This window comes from Triticum urartu, chromosome 5A, assembly GCF_056163025.1.
Source record: "Triticum urartu cultivar PI428250 chromosome 5A, HENAU_Tu73, whole genome shotgun sequence".
NCBI classification, from domain to species: domain Eukaryota; kingdom Viridiplantae; phylum Streptophyta; class Magnoliopsida; order Poales; family Poaceae; genus Triticum; species Triticum urartu.
The window spans coordinates 138,237,004-138,252,428 of record NC_141877.1 but is presented as its reverse complement, the minus strand read 5'-3'; the positions used below and the strand labels follow the sequence as shown (position 1 = coordinate 138,252,428).

At 42.0% G+C, this 15,425-nt stretch overlaps 1 long non-coding RNA gene across 4 annotated transcripts; it reads right to left on the bottom strand.

Moving 5' to 3' along the window:
* Positions 1–12,411: 12,411 nt before the first annotated feature.
* Positions 12,412–14,844, bottom strand: LOC125508181 (uncharacterized). 4 transcript variants are annotated; one of them, XR_007283237.2, is made up of 3 exons: positions 14,676–14,844; positions 14,202–14,367; positions 12,412–13,980 (listed from the first exon to the last, which is right to left on the bottom strand). It is a non-coding gene; the product is annotated as an uncharacterized LOC125508181 (long non-coding RNA). The 4 variants fall into 4 exon arrangements; XR_015604120.1 differs by having other exon boundaries at positions 12,412–13,846; XR_007283236.2 differs by having other exon boundaries at positions 12,412–13,456.
* Positions 14,845–15,425: the final 581 nt, after the last annotated feature.

Sequence of the window (15,425 nt, the reverse complement as noted above, 5' to 3'; positions counted from 1 at the left end):
TCGAAGTGAAGATCAAGAAGGTTCACAGCGACAACGGAATGGAGTTCAAGAACACAAATGTGGATACCTTTCTTGACGAAGAAGGGATCTCACATGAGTTCTCGGCTACGTACACGCCTCAACAAAATGGAGTTGTTGAGAGGAAGAACCGAACTCTTATTGAGATGGCTAGAATGATGCTTGATGAGTACAAGACTCCGAAACACTTTTGGACGGAAGCTGTTGAGACAGCTTGTCACGCAACAAACCACCTGTATCTTCACAAGCTACTCGGCAAGACGGCATACGATCTCCTCACCGGTAACAAACCCCAAGTTGGATACTTTCGAGTATTCGGCTCAAAGTGCTACATTCTTGATAAGCATCGTCGTTCTAAATTTGCTCCTAAATCTCATGAAGGTTTCCTACTTGGTTATGGCTCAAACTCTCACACTTACCGGGTCTACAACAATTTCACCCGAAAGGTTGAAGAGACGGTAGATGTGAAGTTTGATGAATCTGGACGAGAATCTGGACGAGTTTAGGGTGTGGTCTCCAGAGTCCAGCTCGGAAGTCCGTTGGAAGATCCAACCGTTCATCTGCTGAGGAATTCCCATATCTACCACCCCTCAAAATTTCAGCTCGATCTGACCGTCCAAACTCCGGGAACCTTCGAATTAGTGCATCACTTTTTAGATCTGTTTCCTACGCGAATACGGATCCGACCCGAATTCATGTTTCTTTATGAACGTGATATTTGATAACCTTTTTAAAAGGAATTTTCTTCTAAGGTATTGTGCGTTGTTTTTAACACGTGCCCATAAAATTTAATCCTTCTCTGAGGTAATCTTCGCCATCACGCTGGTGTCAAACCAGTCCGGCAATATAGCTCCACGACTACCGACCTGCGCTAGACATGTCGTCGCCTTTTAAGCCGAGCTCAACTTCTTCGGATCCTCACCTCGGCGAGCCGAATAAGAGTTAGGAATCGCCAAGGATAAATCATCACAAACATCGCCGCCCCACGGATTACATGGAGCAGGCACACCGGCATCGCCGCATGGTCACTTCATCAAACCAGCATTGGCCGCGTCACAAGTTACGACCTGGGTTGGCATGGCCGCACTGTTGCTTTTTCGAGCCAATGTCCATCACGCCGAACTACTTCAACACCTCGTCTGACATGGCAGCTACAACAACTCCTCACCGGCCTGCTCCGTCATCTCGGCTAGACCGGAGACTTGGCTATTTCTTCATCAACATACTCCAGTGACTTCGGCGTCACCAGCCGACTAGGTTCGTCACGTTAGCTGGACCGAGGGCTTCGCCTAGGCAAGCCAACCTTTGCCAGCATCACCAGGCCATCGCTTTATCGCCCATCAGGCAATGGGTGTGCGGATCGATTCCCGATTTTGGGAGTCGCTTTTCTTCGGAATGCTAAAACAAATAAACCAGGTGCTATTAATCCTAACAATTTTTGCTTGTTGGGTTTATTCTTCTTAAGGAATTATTACTCTGGTTTGTTCCATCATCTGTACACAGGTCTATCAATTGGCAGCCACATTAAAAACGGTCGCGTGGTGGTTCGGTCAGTTTCCATACATAGTTCGGCGAACGCCGCATCTGGAGCCCGGACCGCCCTGTAAATCCAGGCTTTGTCACGCCTTCACTGCGTCACGCTGACGCCCTGCATCGACATTGCCTTCGGCGCCAGGCCACATTTCTTTAAATAAATTATTTTTGCGTAAAGCAATTATGCAAGGATTATATATATATATTATTATTTCCTGGACCGCATTGTTTTATGTGTGCAAGTAATCGATTTTGACCGCGTTAGGTGGTCATTAATCCGGAGTGCCGAACTCCTTGCTCGGACACCTCGGGCCTAGGGGCTGGGACCTCGGCCATGCCGAGGACTACGAACCTTATCGAATCTGTCATAGATCAATGGGCGTCTTCGCCCCGCCACAAGCCCGAATCACGTCATTAACACCGAGCACATTAACCAGCTAAGTTGCTTTCATGCTCAAAAACTTTCAATTTTAAATTTTGTTCGGTTCGACCAAGCATTATACTTTTCGGCACAAAGTTTTTTGTGACAAAGTTCCTTGTCAAAACTTTGTTTGTGACGCGCATATTCAAATACCCCGTTTATTTGGGGGATCCCTTGATGGAGCTTTTCCTCTTGCATATGATTACTAGTTGACCCATTGAGCCAAATGGCATAGAGACCTGCTGAATACATGTTGTCGATGAAAGTAGTTTCATGCTGCAAGAACCTTCAACTAAAGCCATGTTCGCGATGAAAATAGTTTCCTTTACTAAGGACAGGCCATGTATATACAGTCGGTTTAGTTGTGGTCTGCTAAATCCATATGCGCCTTGAAAAAAACATGGTTTAATTTGCAGAGCCTCACGTGTTTCAAGTATGAATAAGAACTACGAACACTTTTTGTGAGATTCGAACACATTTCCAGAGTTTTTATGTCTTAGTACATGTTGTCTAAAGTAACATTTGCCCAGAGAGAGAGAGAAGCATACCCCTCTCTCATTATGATTATTATTAAAAGGTATTAAATTCGAAATAAACAATTTCATTTACTTGAATCACTTGAAGAAAGAGAACTTAGACATACTTTTACGCAATGCTCATTTAACCTGTGAAGGACAAAAATATTCCATCATCTCTGAATGATGAACTAAACTAAATAAGAAATATATGCAGTAAATTCATTCAAAGTAGAAAAGGGATCTTACATCAAATAAGGCATTACAACAAACATGGTGTTATCTTAGTAAAAGAAATTACATCATTAGAAGAGAAAAGGGAAGAAAACCAAACATGAGATTGAGATTAATACATCTAGGAGGAGGTTGTAGACATCACTGTGATTATTTTGCGGCCTGGGGAGCAAGGATCCATGGTTTTTATATGCCTTGTTCGGCTGCTGGAGTAGATGACATGGAAACGTCGTCTCTACCATCTCGATGGCTTAGACCCAGGGAGCCGGATGTTCATCTCGGCCCTCCCCAGCTTCCATCAATGGATTTTTATAGTCAGGGTTAAAGACTGAGAGGCCCTATGCATGTTCACAAAAACACAATTTTGACAAATTATCTCTATTGTAAAATTGAGGGAGTAACTCATTATTCGAGAGAACTGGTCGTACATGAAGCATCAAGAACACACGTGCAAAAATCTAATTCTAACTAAATTTAGCTTTCAGTTGGCATTTCCTCAAACAATCAAGTGCACCTATTATTATTTGGCTGACAAAAATATGAACACCAAACATGCCATCATCGTTAAGCAATTCAAGGATGTCTATGAATCGGACATGAAATATTTGGAGCATGGAATAAAAAACAGCACACTGTCTTCTGGCGTAGATGCACAATAGATGCACTCCTTCAAATAGAGATCAATTTTCAGCTGAAACAATAGATGCACTCTTTCAAATATGCATCATAGTAGGTCCTACAAAAATCACGAGAAATTAGAGGATGCAACTTGACGACTGCCTTCTATATCATTTGGAGGACAAAAGAAGCTAGAAAAATTGTGATGAACCACCAATCCCTGTTAAAAGTAACTATCATTCCCCTTTGATATATGGATATATCAATCAAGAGAGAGAGAGTGGGGGGGCGTTATCCCAGGAAACACTTTGCAAACATAAGTTTTTAAACTGGTAGTCAACTTACTGTCAACATGTAAGGTCGCCTCATTTCTGAAAAACGCAAATCCACCCTAAATTTTCACATGAATAAAATGTAGATTTTCTCTTCTATCAAGATATTACATGTCTGGTATCTTCTTGTAGGAACTGCTACCATCATTTGCTTATTCTCACAAAGAATTCAATCCATAGTATGCCAAGAAACTATGAAAAAATTGTAATTTCTTCAAAGAATAAAATACATTGCAGAAATAAAATACTCTATCAGAGAGTTGGCAGGCGAGGTAGTAGGGACAAGAAGAGCAAGAACTAACTTTGAGAGGATACGAGAAGACTCTTGCATCGTGCCCTGGCTGACCCCTACGCTTACACCATGCCTCCTGTATCCATTCCTCATTCCTCTGTGCTGTGATAGAAATTCAGAATGGCAAATAAAAGTATTCCTAGATTGCAGCCTTAATTTCTTATCCTTTAGTAGATGCACATTTGATTCTATTCTTAGATTGCAGCCTTAATTTCTTATCCTTTAGTAGACACACATTTGATTCTGAAGGAAGAAGACGGGAAATATGCATATAGCAAGAAATAGTAAAAAGATGTTCTTTCAAACTTGCATGGCTATTTGTTTTTTCTGTAAACATGCCAATGTATTGCCATCTCACTCGCCTTAATTTCTTACCTTTTCATAGATGCAAATTTGATTTTGAGGAAGTAGAGAAGCAATATACGATAGCATACATCAAGAAAGAGTAGAAGAATGTTCTTTTCAGCTGATGTACACTATAGATGCAAATTATATATATACGACTATAATTTTTTTTCCTGTAAATACACTGATGTACTACCATCTCATTACAAATTATGTATCGTGCCAAGGAAAAATTGTTTTACTTTTCAGCATATATATACGATCATACGGTAGTCACACATATAAGCAGCACCACAAAAACAAAAACACAAACACGACACCTGGAAAAATCAGGAACAGAGAAATTAACATGACAATAAGCAGTAAACAAATAGGGTAGAAAAGTGCAGTGCTTAGAAAAGAATGACAAGGACAAACCTTGACCAAAGGAACAGAGAAGGAGCAAACTTAGCGATTCTAGAGCCTGCAAAATAAAAGGAAAGGAAGGTTAGCCAAACAAGCCAGTCTGTTCAATACCTAACACAACAACAAATCAAAGACAACCAAGCTTTACATGGCAGAAATTTCAAGTAAGAGAAAAAATATATAATATGATATCTAACTGTGTGAATACATTAGGAAATACCACTTCCAAATTAGAGCGCACCATTCCCCAAAACTCGAGGACTCAATATTCAGAAACTACACATCATGATAGTCAGTTGTTCTACAACAGCAAGCTAAATAACACCTAGGTCATGTATTATCTCATCACACAAAGAATGTAAATCATCACTCCATAAGATCAAGATTTACTATTTATTCTACTTTTGCCCCCAACGCATGAAAATGGAGCTCCATTTGGAATCTGCTCTCCAGTCAAGTATTTTCTTAAGCAAATAGGCACATAGCAAAAAACCAAACCAGATTCCCGCCTCCATATACGCTTCACAGATAGTTGTTTACCAATTCTAGTTCTGCTTGAAACATCAAGCATAATTGGCTACTGATTCATTTCTAAAATAGAAGTGCACCAAAAAATAACTATTTGAAATCTCTACTCCTAATGGAGTAGTTGGTAGTCTCCGCCGGTCAATTTTCGTCCCACCACTTTCGTCCGGGTTTTTTTCATCGGTTAACCTTCGCCCACCTCCCACCACCCCGTACAAAATGAAAAAAAACATACGCCACCATCCGTCTCTCGATCCACCCGATCTCCATGCGGCCGCCCTATCTCCGTCGTCTAGCGATGCAGCGCCGCCCCTCCCCGCTCCGCCGCCGCCTCAATCTACCCACTCCGCCGCCGCCCCCGCCTTCCACCATCACCCGCTCAGCCACCTCCACCCTCCTCTACATCGCCGGATCCACTTGCAGATCGTTAAGGAAGCGGCTCCCGGGTCCGCGCTCGTGCGGCCGTGACGGAGGGTCTCAAGATGGTCGCCGCCAAAGACGAAGCCCCTGACGGAGGAGTCCAGATCTGGCACCTCACCAAGGTCGCCCCCACGGTGAGTGCACATGCCTTTTGAATCCTGGCCCGTCCATCTTTTGAATCCAAGTTGGACATGAAGGGGAGAGGCAGGGGTCAGCAAACGCAAAGGGGCAGGGGTCACCATAGTTGTTAATTCGTTTTTTCTGAATTTAGAGCGATGCAATATAAGTTTCTGAATTTCTGTCAACTGAAGATCGTGCATAGTAGTGGTCAAGGTGTCAAATACTTTGTTTTTTCTTTGCATCAAACCATTTCTTTTGTGCTCTGGAGTTTAGAGTCAGCCCCACCTTGATTTTCCTCCGTCCTCTGCCACTGCTCCTAAATGTATTGGAATTCAGCAGGTCATGAAAATGGACGGATCTGATAGTGAAGGAACCAGAGGGAATGATACTACTGTATCAGCAATGGTGTTGATACACAAGTACTCCGCCTAATCTAAAATTTTGTATCTTTCTTTTCACAAAAAACTATCAAACTTCTGTACTGTCATGCCTTCTAATTTTTCTTGTAATTTGCAAATTAAGTTGTCATATTGGTTGGGCTCATTTTTCTGTTTTTTCTCTGGAGGGGAAGCCTACATCTGGAAATAGTCGGTCGTGCCGGTGTGAATGCTAACGTGTCATAAATTGAGGTCACATGGATCAGGCCAGTGAAGAACACGAGTAGGGTGGCCGAGAACTTTCTAAACAAAACCTATTGTCTTCAATGGAGTTTTCCCTAGATCCAGGTATGTGCCTTGATGTGGTGCCAAGATTATGTTCATGTAAGTCTTTTTGACTGATTTACATGGTAGCAGACTGCCAATATTTAGCGATGTGGATTCAGAGAGATTCGATGATGCTCTCGTTTGTGAAATCAGGATGATTCTGACAACCCCGCCATGCGCCTCCCTCGACGGTTGCCCTTCTATCTCCAGAGAGTGAGGAACTTGAGGACCTTGATGAGATGCACGAGGGTGTGGAGGAAGCTAGATTGTAGAGTTTGTTGTGGTTTCGATCAGTAAAGTTGGGTGGAACCAGGAGGAAAACAATTTGTTATAAAAAGACAGATTGCAGGAATTTATTGATGGGAAAATAGTGGGCCGGAGATATCTGCAGAATCGACGGGAAAAATGGACCCTCAGGCCTCCGGGTGGACAAAGAAGTATGTTTCAATCGATGAATTGTTTTTTGTTGGGTTGGAGATAGCTAACCAAGCCCATCCCTCACGAGGCAACCCTACAACACAACCAGCCCTAGCCCGTCCCTCGTCTCGTCGGCGGCGCATCGCCGCCTCTAGCCTCTGGTCTACCGCCACCATCTGGACCAGTCCCTGCAACCCGCTAGAGCGCCGCTGGCCGCCGCCCCACCCATGTCATGTCAAAATCTTCGATCACACGGTTGTGCCTGCTATGTCTTCACCGACAGCGCCGCCGGAAGCGTAAAACACAAAGCAAAGATGAAGCTCTCGCATCATACCTCAAACTCTTCCTGCAGAATACTACATGGTACTATTAAAGTAAATACAGTACCATTTTTTGTTATATATGCTACTATGTGGTTGCGGCACAATAGACCCTTATAAATATATTTCTTTCAGGTTCTAGACGAGGCCGGCCAACTAAGAAAAATCTTTTATCCAATAGAGATGCAGGTTTGTCACCCTTCCCAAAACCAAACATAATTTCCATGTTACATCTTCTGTTCTGTTCTACACATAAGCATTTACTTTGCTTGAGTAACAAAATGTCTTTAACAAAGTGTTTGTGCTTAGGATGAGGAAGCAACATTTTATCAAAACACTTAACTCTTTAATGTTGGAATATAAGAATAATTACCAACCACACTACATTTTCAGGGGCATACATACTTGAACTCTTTTCATATGTTGTTCTCAAAACCATGGCTCATAGATTTATTGGTAATTATTATTCAGAAGGTTTCCTGGTAAGTCAAAGACATTTGTGATTCAGAACATCAAGAGTATGGAGGGTTTGAGCTCAGAAAGAAGTTTCTTTCTGGTTACCACCTTATGAATATATTTGTAGATAATTCGTTTTATTTGTTTCTGGTTAGATTTTACTCGCAATTTGGTCATATCATTTGAGACAAGGACATCATATCTTTTGAATTTGTTTAGTGACCCGAATTGGTAAGAAGATTCGGCAAACTCGGTATTGTTCAACACTAATAATCTAGCTTATTGACAAGACGATAAAAATATGTTGATAATATTGGTCACTAACTCCTTATTGTAGAGAAGTCTTGATATCGGACAGTCATCAGGCAACAACATCAGGGAGGAGCGGCGCCGCAGGGACAACATCGTCGGCAACACCTTTGGAGGGATCGGCTGAGGAGATGTCACCAGGGCCGACCATCGCGCCTGAGGTGTGAAGGATGTCATGGCAAATGATCAACGAAACACCTGCTAATTGTTTCAGGTAGCCTTCTGTGTTGCGGTTCCTCGTCATTGTAGGGATCAGTTTCAAATTTCAATATGGACATGCTTAACATGTTGTTTCAATTCAGTTTGTAGGCCTTACTTTCTGTAAAAATGTAACATGCATTCGTCAAATGTGCACCGGCAGGCAGATCCCTTCGATCGGAATCATAGACTGCTCCTAGGATATGGTTGTATAATGCCAAAAATTTCAATTGATATTACTGGGAGTAACTGCTCAGGTATCATGCACATATTTGAGAAATTTTATTTCAGACTGACATGTAGCTACTTGTTACAAAAAAGAGAGCAGGTCATATAACAAATAGGCAAAAATTAATTCTTGTTTTGGGTGCCGTAAAGAAAATTATGGTATGGCCTATCTCGACTTGATAGGGACAGTGTCCGGTGAGCTGAAAAGCATGATCTGTGTGCATCTTAAAATATGGCCTAGGAGTTCTCACCTATCTAGATTCTAGACTAGATATGCGGTCTATATTTTTTCTTTGTTGAGCAATCTTGTGATATACTCATAATTACTGGTTTTGGCTAGGCTTTTCTCAGGGATCCTTCAGATGATAATGTAACTCATGTTGTTGAGGAGTTTTGTAGATGATTAGCACCTTCAAGTGCCGCTCAACAGGGAGGATAATTTAAGTGGCTAGAATTATGTGGAAGGTGTTGAAAACAGGGGTAAGTTTAGTCGCCTTGGAACTATTAAAGATGAGAAGCATGATCTTTTATTTGTCATGTTCTATCTCTACCATGTGGAAGGTGCCAAGTGCAGTACTCCCTTTCATAGTTCATGTGCTCTATGGAGTATGTTTTATCACATATGGTCATGTGCAGTATCCAATTTCCCTTTGATGACTAACAATTGGAACAAAATGTTGGAAGTAGTGCAAAAGAAAGTTATGGATAAACTTCTGGTTGGGGTGTGGTTAGTTGGCCAGACCATGTCCGAGAAGAAAATTCTAATGTGTACACAGTCTTGACACCAAACTATTATACCATGATGCCTATCTAAGTCTTCTTGTACGACCAATTATGTTACATGGAAATTTTATTCATTGAGTAATCTTTTGAGATGCTACGATGTTGATTCAGTAGAGACATGTTTCCAAATGACATTTTAGAATTATTGGTTACACCAGATTGCTGACCGATTAATTTAACACACTTAGATCAAAATGACTCATATTCTTTCCTGATGTAATGTTCTATTTTGTAGCTTCCCAGTATCAGAAATAATAGCTACCATACTTCATTTATTGTTTAAGTGATCAAATTTTCTTCATCTGTTCAATTTCTAAGTAAGTGTACCAATTATCTCCTTCCTTGAGCGATGTTTCAAATTTTACTGGGTGCAGGGTTTATCGATGATGGAATGTTTCAGGTTGCAACCCAACAGTTACTCCCGTATCATATTTTAACACAACTGTATTAGCTATTTAATCTTCTACATTTTATTAACCGTGGTTTTTTCCTTGGTTTCATAGTTGAAAGGAGTCCAAAATATAATTTACCATCCAAGATCGGGGTTAATATCTGCATTAACTGCTATCCATCCCGATACTAGATGAGGAGACTCTGGGTAGTTAATGTCATCCTAATTGAATATGACACAGACTATGTTTTGAGTGGCGTAGCCCAAGCTTGATTTATTCATTCGTCTTTCTTAACTCTGATATAACTATTCTTTCCGTCATGGCCAACTCATACATCATGCATGGATGATCTTTCAAATAATTATACATACCTCAGGAAACACAAATCGATGAGTAGATCAACTAAGGAATACATAAGTTGAAGGCCCGTGATGGACAAAAATGATATAGTATCTTTTAGGTTATTAAGCAGGTCATGTTGTTGTTTTTTTGTTCTTTAGATTTTTCACTGAATGAGGCTTTTGCGTGTTCTGAAATGCGATCAATGGCACTCAAGGTTATGCTGACTGCTGTTATCATTATGTGATTTCAGTTTATATATAATTCAGTCAGAGGCTTTATCCTTGGTGAGTTAAATTGCTGATGAGTGTTGTGTGTTTTGCAGGTCTGGTCCTATTGCATTAATAGTTGGAGCGGCATCATTGAGTCATAGGCTTTATCCATGGTGACTTGGTGAGATAAAGAGCTGATGAGTTGTGCATTTTGAAGGTCTGGTCCTATTGCCTTGGTAGTTGGAGCGGCATTGCTTGCGATGGCTTGGCCATGGTTGGCGAGCACCTAGAGACGTTATACTTGCTCGAACCATTTAAACAGGAGCAGCAGCATGCAATCAGACCCAGAATACAGCTCGAATCATTTAAATAAGTGTGTTTTGTTATGATGAATGCCTCTTTTATTTCTCAAGCTCCTGGGCTCCTATAGAGTTCTCTTTTTGCGAAACCTGTGGTTTGAATATGCATTTTAAGGACTGATCTTCTATAACTATACTCTGTATCTTCTAGCACACAACCATTATGATTGTTTCTTGTATGAGTATGAACATTAGGACTTCACAACAGCAGGTTCAATTCTTTTGAGGGAACTCCCCTCTATGAAAGATGCTCAAGAAACATGCTCCATAAGTTTCTTTGTCCTCTCACATGACATGCATTTGCATATGATATTCTATTCCTTTTGAAAGATTGTCTGCTAAAATCTCTATTTTTGTGGAGAGACTTGCACTTAAAAGAGATTAGTTGACATCAAGTGATACAAACAAGTGACCTACTAGAGATTCTTGTGTATAAGCAATTGGCTAAACGAGTGTATTTGATTTCTTCGTTGTATCCTGTTAGGTGTACTATAGGGTGACCAATACCAATGCCTTGATCACATTAACTTGCACACAGTATTTTTCTTCTTCTTGAAACAAAAAGTAAACCATTTTGCTATTAAGTGATGTGCTCAGATTAAGTTTGTGCTCCCCTAAAAGAAGTTTGTACCTGAATTAGTCTACTTACGAAAAATATGTACTATTCGGAGTATCTAAATTGAGTGCTAAGCTTTAAAAAATAAAATTAAGTTATATTCATGGACTTGATGACCAAAGTACTGCTCAAAATGAGCAGGAACATTCAAATGCCCGAAGACTTCCTTCAAGCTAGGGGGTTGTATAAGCGAACGACCGGAAACAAGGTGGAGATGAAAGCTCTAAGGAAGTAGGAAGGACTAAGATGTGACTCACCATCGTCTAATCTAGGCGCTTGCTAACCTAGGTAATGAACGGTGACATAGGGAGGGCAGAGAGACACCGGCAATGGAGGTACATATCCCGATTCTCCCTCATCTCCATAGACATGGAAGAGCTCTCTGAAATGTGCTACTTGCAGAGGCATGCCGCCATGGGGTTTCTCCTTGGACCGACAATATGATTTGTTGTCATATGGCCATGGCTTGTGGGGATAAGCAGTGTGTGAGGTGCCCATGGAGGGACGTGGTTCAAGCGAGTAACCATGATTACCGTTCCGGACCAAGCATATGCTACATTTAAATTTGTATAGCGCAAGTAATCGTAGCAATGTGCATGGCATAATGGAACGAAGTAAATTGAAGGCTCTATAGGTGTTGTCATCAGAGACCACAACGGTAAGTTTATAGCTGCAGCAAATGAAAAACTTGAAATCTGCTATGATGCTTTCATAGCAGAAGCAATTGCAGTTAGGTTTGGCCTAAACCTCTCCCGCACAGCTGGGTGCAGCAAAATTGAAGTAAATTCAGATAGCTTGGAGGTGATTTTAGCACTCAAAGAGGAATACTCATGTTCGGTGGACAGCACGATCTTTGATGATTGTTATTTCATGTCTTTAGATTTCAGTCATATTGTTTTTGAACATTGATATAGAGGGAACAATAAAGTAGCCAGCCCCGATGGCTATTATTCCTCTTATTGTCTCTGATGCTACAATTGTAGCCAATTAATAAAGGAGGGGTTGATTTTAAAAATAAAAATGGAACGAAGTAAATTTATGGAAGGAGGACATTTTAGTTAACCCAGATCATTGTTTTAGTTTTTTTTCTTGGGTATACGTCAAATTCTGTGATGCGCCGTTTCTATGTTCAAATTTCAAACACCCAAACGTATGATGAAGAAATGAGCTTCCACCTTGAAGATGATCTTAATCACTTATTTATTTCATTTGTATGCATTATAGCCCGTAGCAACGCACGGGCGTTCTCCTAGTTACAAATAGGGATAGGCTAATAGATGACCTCTTAATTCCATAGGAATCACAAAATCCCAAAAAATGGTACAATTATCATTTTATAAATGTTCACACCTTAAAGTTAACAATCTCCTCAAATTAGCATACAGGGCTAACATAAACTTAAGCAAGACTGTTCAAATGATCATGGTACATGGTGGATTTATCATAATTGATATTTGGCTGGAAGTGGGCTATGTTCTACAGATATTCTGAAGCTCATTTTCAGTAGTCAGATAAATCGACCTGCTACAGCCGCCTCCAGCCGCCCACCAACACCCACGACAGGCCACCATGGACGACGCGCACCTGATTCCACCAGGAAGCCAATCCTATACCATCACTAGTGTGTGCGCGCCTGAAGTGCACAGTGAGGCAGATCTTCCCTTCGTGGTATATCTGCATCAATATCCCATCCACAACAAGAATCACTGCCAAGAATGATTATCACCCGACAACACTATTTTCAACAAGTGTCATGGTGGCAATTCACAGAACAGTCCAACATAAATAAAGAAGCCACAACCATAGTGTGAGAATTGGAAGGGAATACTGAAGCGAACATGGGCGCAAAGAAATACACAACTGAACCGGAGACAATGAAAGTAGACCACTCCAAAACATTAAGAAACCTATAGTCGTTAATGTGGAAACTAAATCTCATTGAGGTGGAGATGACTCATAACCTGCAGATGAAAAAAAGAGCTCGCCTGCAGATTGGGACTCTCGATGTAGCCATGGAAGGCTAGCCATACAAAGTGGTGCTTCAATGCGAAAACTCAGGGCAACCGTGGCAAGGACCCATCTAACAACGCCTCATTTCCTCTTACTCCACCTATTTCCCATAACTTAGATTCATAATCAAATATTCAGGTGCAATAACAATTTCTGTCTGGTTGTAAGTTAAAACTAAGGAAATTAAATACTAATTAGAATCTGAGACACATCAAACCAAGGAAATCGATCTGCAAGATGCCCTTGCAGCACAAGACAACTCCTCCCTTAGCCAATCCATAGACGACAGCTCATTGGTCGCTACTTGTTGGCGCATTCAGACTTCTCCTTTCCCTCTATGACAAAAAATCAACATGTGAACATAAGAATCAAAATAAGAGAAGGAACAAGCAGTACTCGAGATGTACGGCAAGCGCGCGCTTATAAGCTATTATATGTCCGTATGAATGTGCGAAAAACATGGGGCTCTAAACTATAAATCAATTATTAACTAATAATGTTACCTTGGTGACTTCATTGCTTCACATGTCCTTATTTCAGCACAACATGTCATGCATATTTAGAAACCGCGACATATATATCAACCACACTAATATGGCAAACAATTAGCTAACCCTGGCATATTTACCTTTCGCCCGTGGTTGTGATCTTTTCGTATTAATCTCCAATACTGAATCATCCACGATCTTAATGGATCCTTTAAAGGGGCCATGAGTGGATTCATACTTGAACATATGGGCCAATAAATGGGAGGAGGGGTGTTAACTTGAGCAGTGAAGGGAAGAATATAATGGCAGAATTAAATTTGTCAAATTCTGATGCAGTAGAACATCCCACTGGATGATTTCTGTCATTGCACCTAATAACAGAAAAAAGTAGGAACCCAATTGCGCAAAATTAGGTGTTAAGTAATTTTTCTATGCTCGAAATACAGTGCAACATGGTATGATGCAATTTTGATACAAAGTAGTACAAAACTAACTACTACAAAACTATGAGTTCAACACCTAAACTTTGAGTTTCAGTTGCAGAAGTTCTCATAGCAAAAAATATGCAAATCATATAGCATTATTTCCTTACCATGTACTTAGCATCAATAAAAGGACTATTGACAGCCACAACTTCAATAACACCTCTACTGGAGCATTGATGCCTCTTCTCAAATCCTCAATGACTGAATGATCATTAATTTCTTCAATCCTCATAACTGAATATTTCTTGTGTTGTATGTCACTTGACTCACCCCCTGGCCAGCACAGTAGCAACATCAACAGGTCAACCGCAGCAAGCAACAAAGTCAGTATACAACAAAGCATAGCTTCGTAGCTTCATAGAAGATACAAACATTATACAAATATTACAACAAAGCATCAACTTGAGGCCATCAGCAGCCCAACACCCAGACAAAGCACCGAGCAACAAGCCAGCAAGTACACACATAACAAGCAAGCACACACGCAGCACAGCAATAGCAAGCACACACACACACACACATCACACGTGTAATAAGCAGGGCAAGAAGACCAGTAAGAGCAGTGATTCAGAGGAAGTTACCTCGTCAGGGACGAGATTCCTGGCGGCAGTGGTAGAGTTTACTTGGGGCGGGGATGGAGGTCACTCGAGGCGGCGCCCAAGGCGACTCCAAGCGGCAGTGGTGGCGTGGCCATGCAGGCACCCTCGATCCAATCCGCCGCCCTGCTCTTGTCAATGGGGCGACGCATCATCACCTCCTACTGGCTGCAGCTCTTGTAATGGTGTGGCACATGCGGCTGCTCTTCGATGGTGAGCCTCCTCCCATGATGGCCGAGCAAGGTGGGTGCAGAGGCAGCGGCTACGCTCACGGTGTAGTAGAGGCAAGCCGATCTGCCTCCTTGGTTGGCATCCGCGCCTCTCCTCCTTCTCCGGCCGGTGACGCCCAGCTGATCTCCTCCTTCAGCGGCTTCCTCGTGACCTGGGATGGATAAGGACCTCGGGGAGGCGGTGGATCTCGTCGAATGCGATGGCGGAGCTCCCGGGGCTGCGGGAAGGAGGGAGAGGGGAGGGGCGCGTGCGCCTGTGTTGACGAGGAAGTGAGGAGGGAGGATTGTGGCAGCTGCGGGTTGGGGGCTAGCCGTCTTGGGTTCGTTCAGCCATGCGCTCCCTCCATCGCCCCCTGACCTTCTTGATTTCCTCTGCTCTGCCTTTGCCTTCCTCTCCTCTCCCGAGGACTCTCCACGGCTCTCTGGCCCTGCCCTTTGAACTAGTGCGCGAACGGATGAGGCAAAGTCCGGGTGGGGTGGAAGAGGCGGGGCTCGGGGTGGAGCA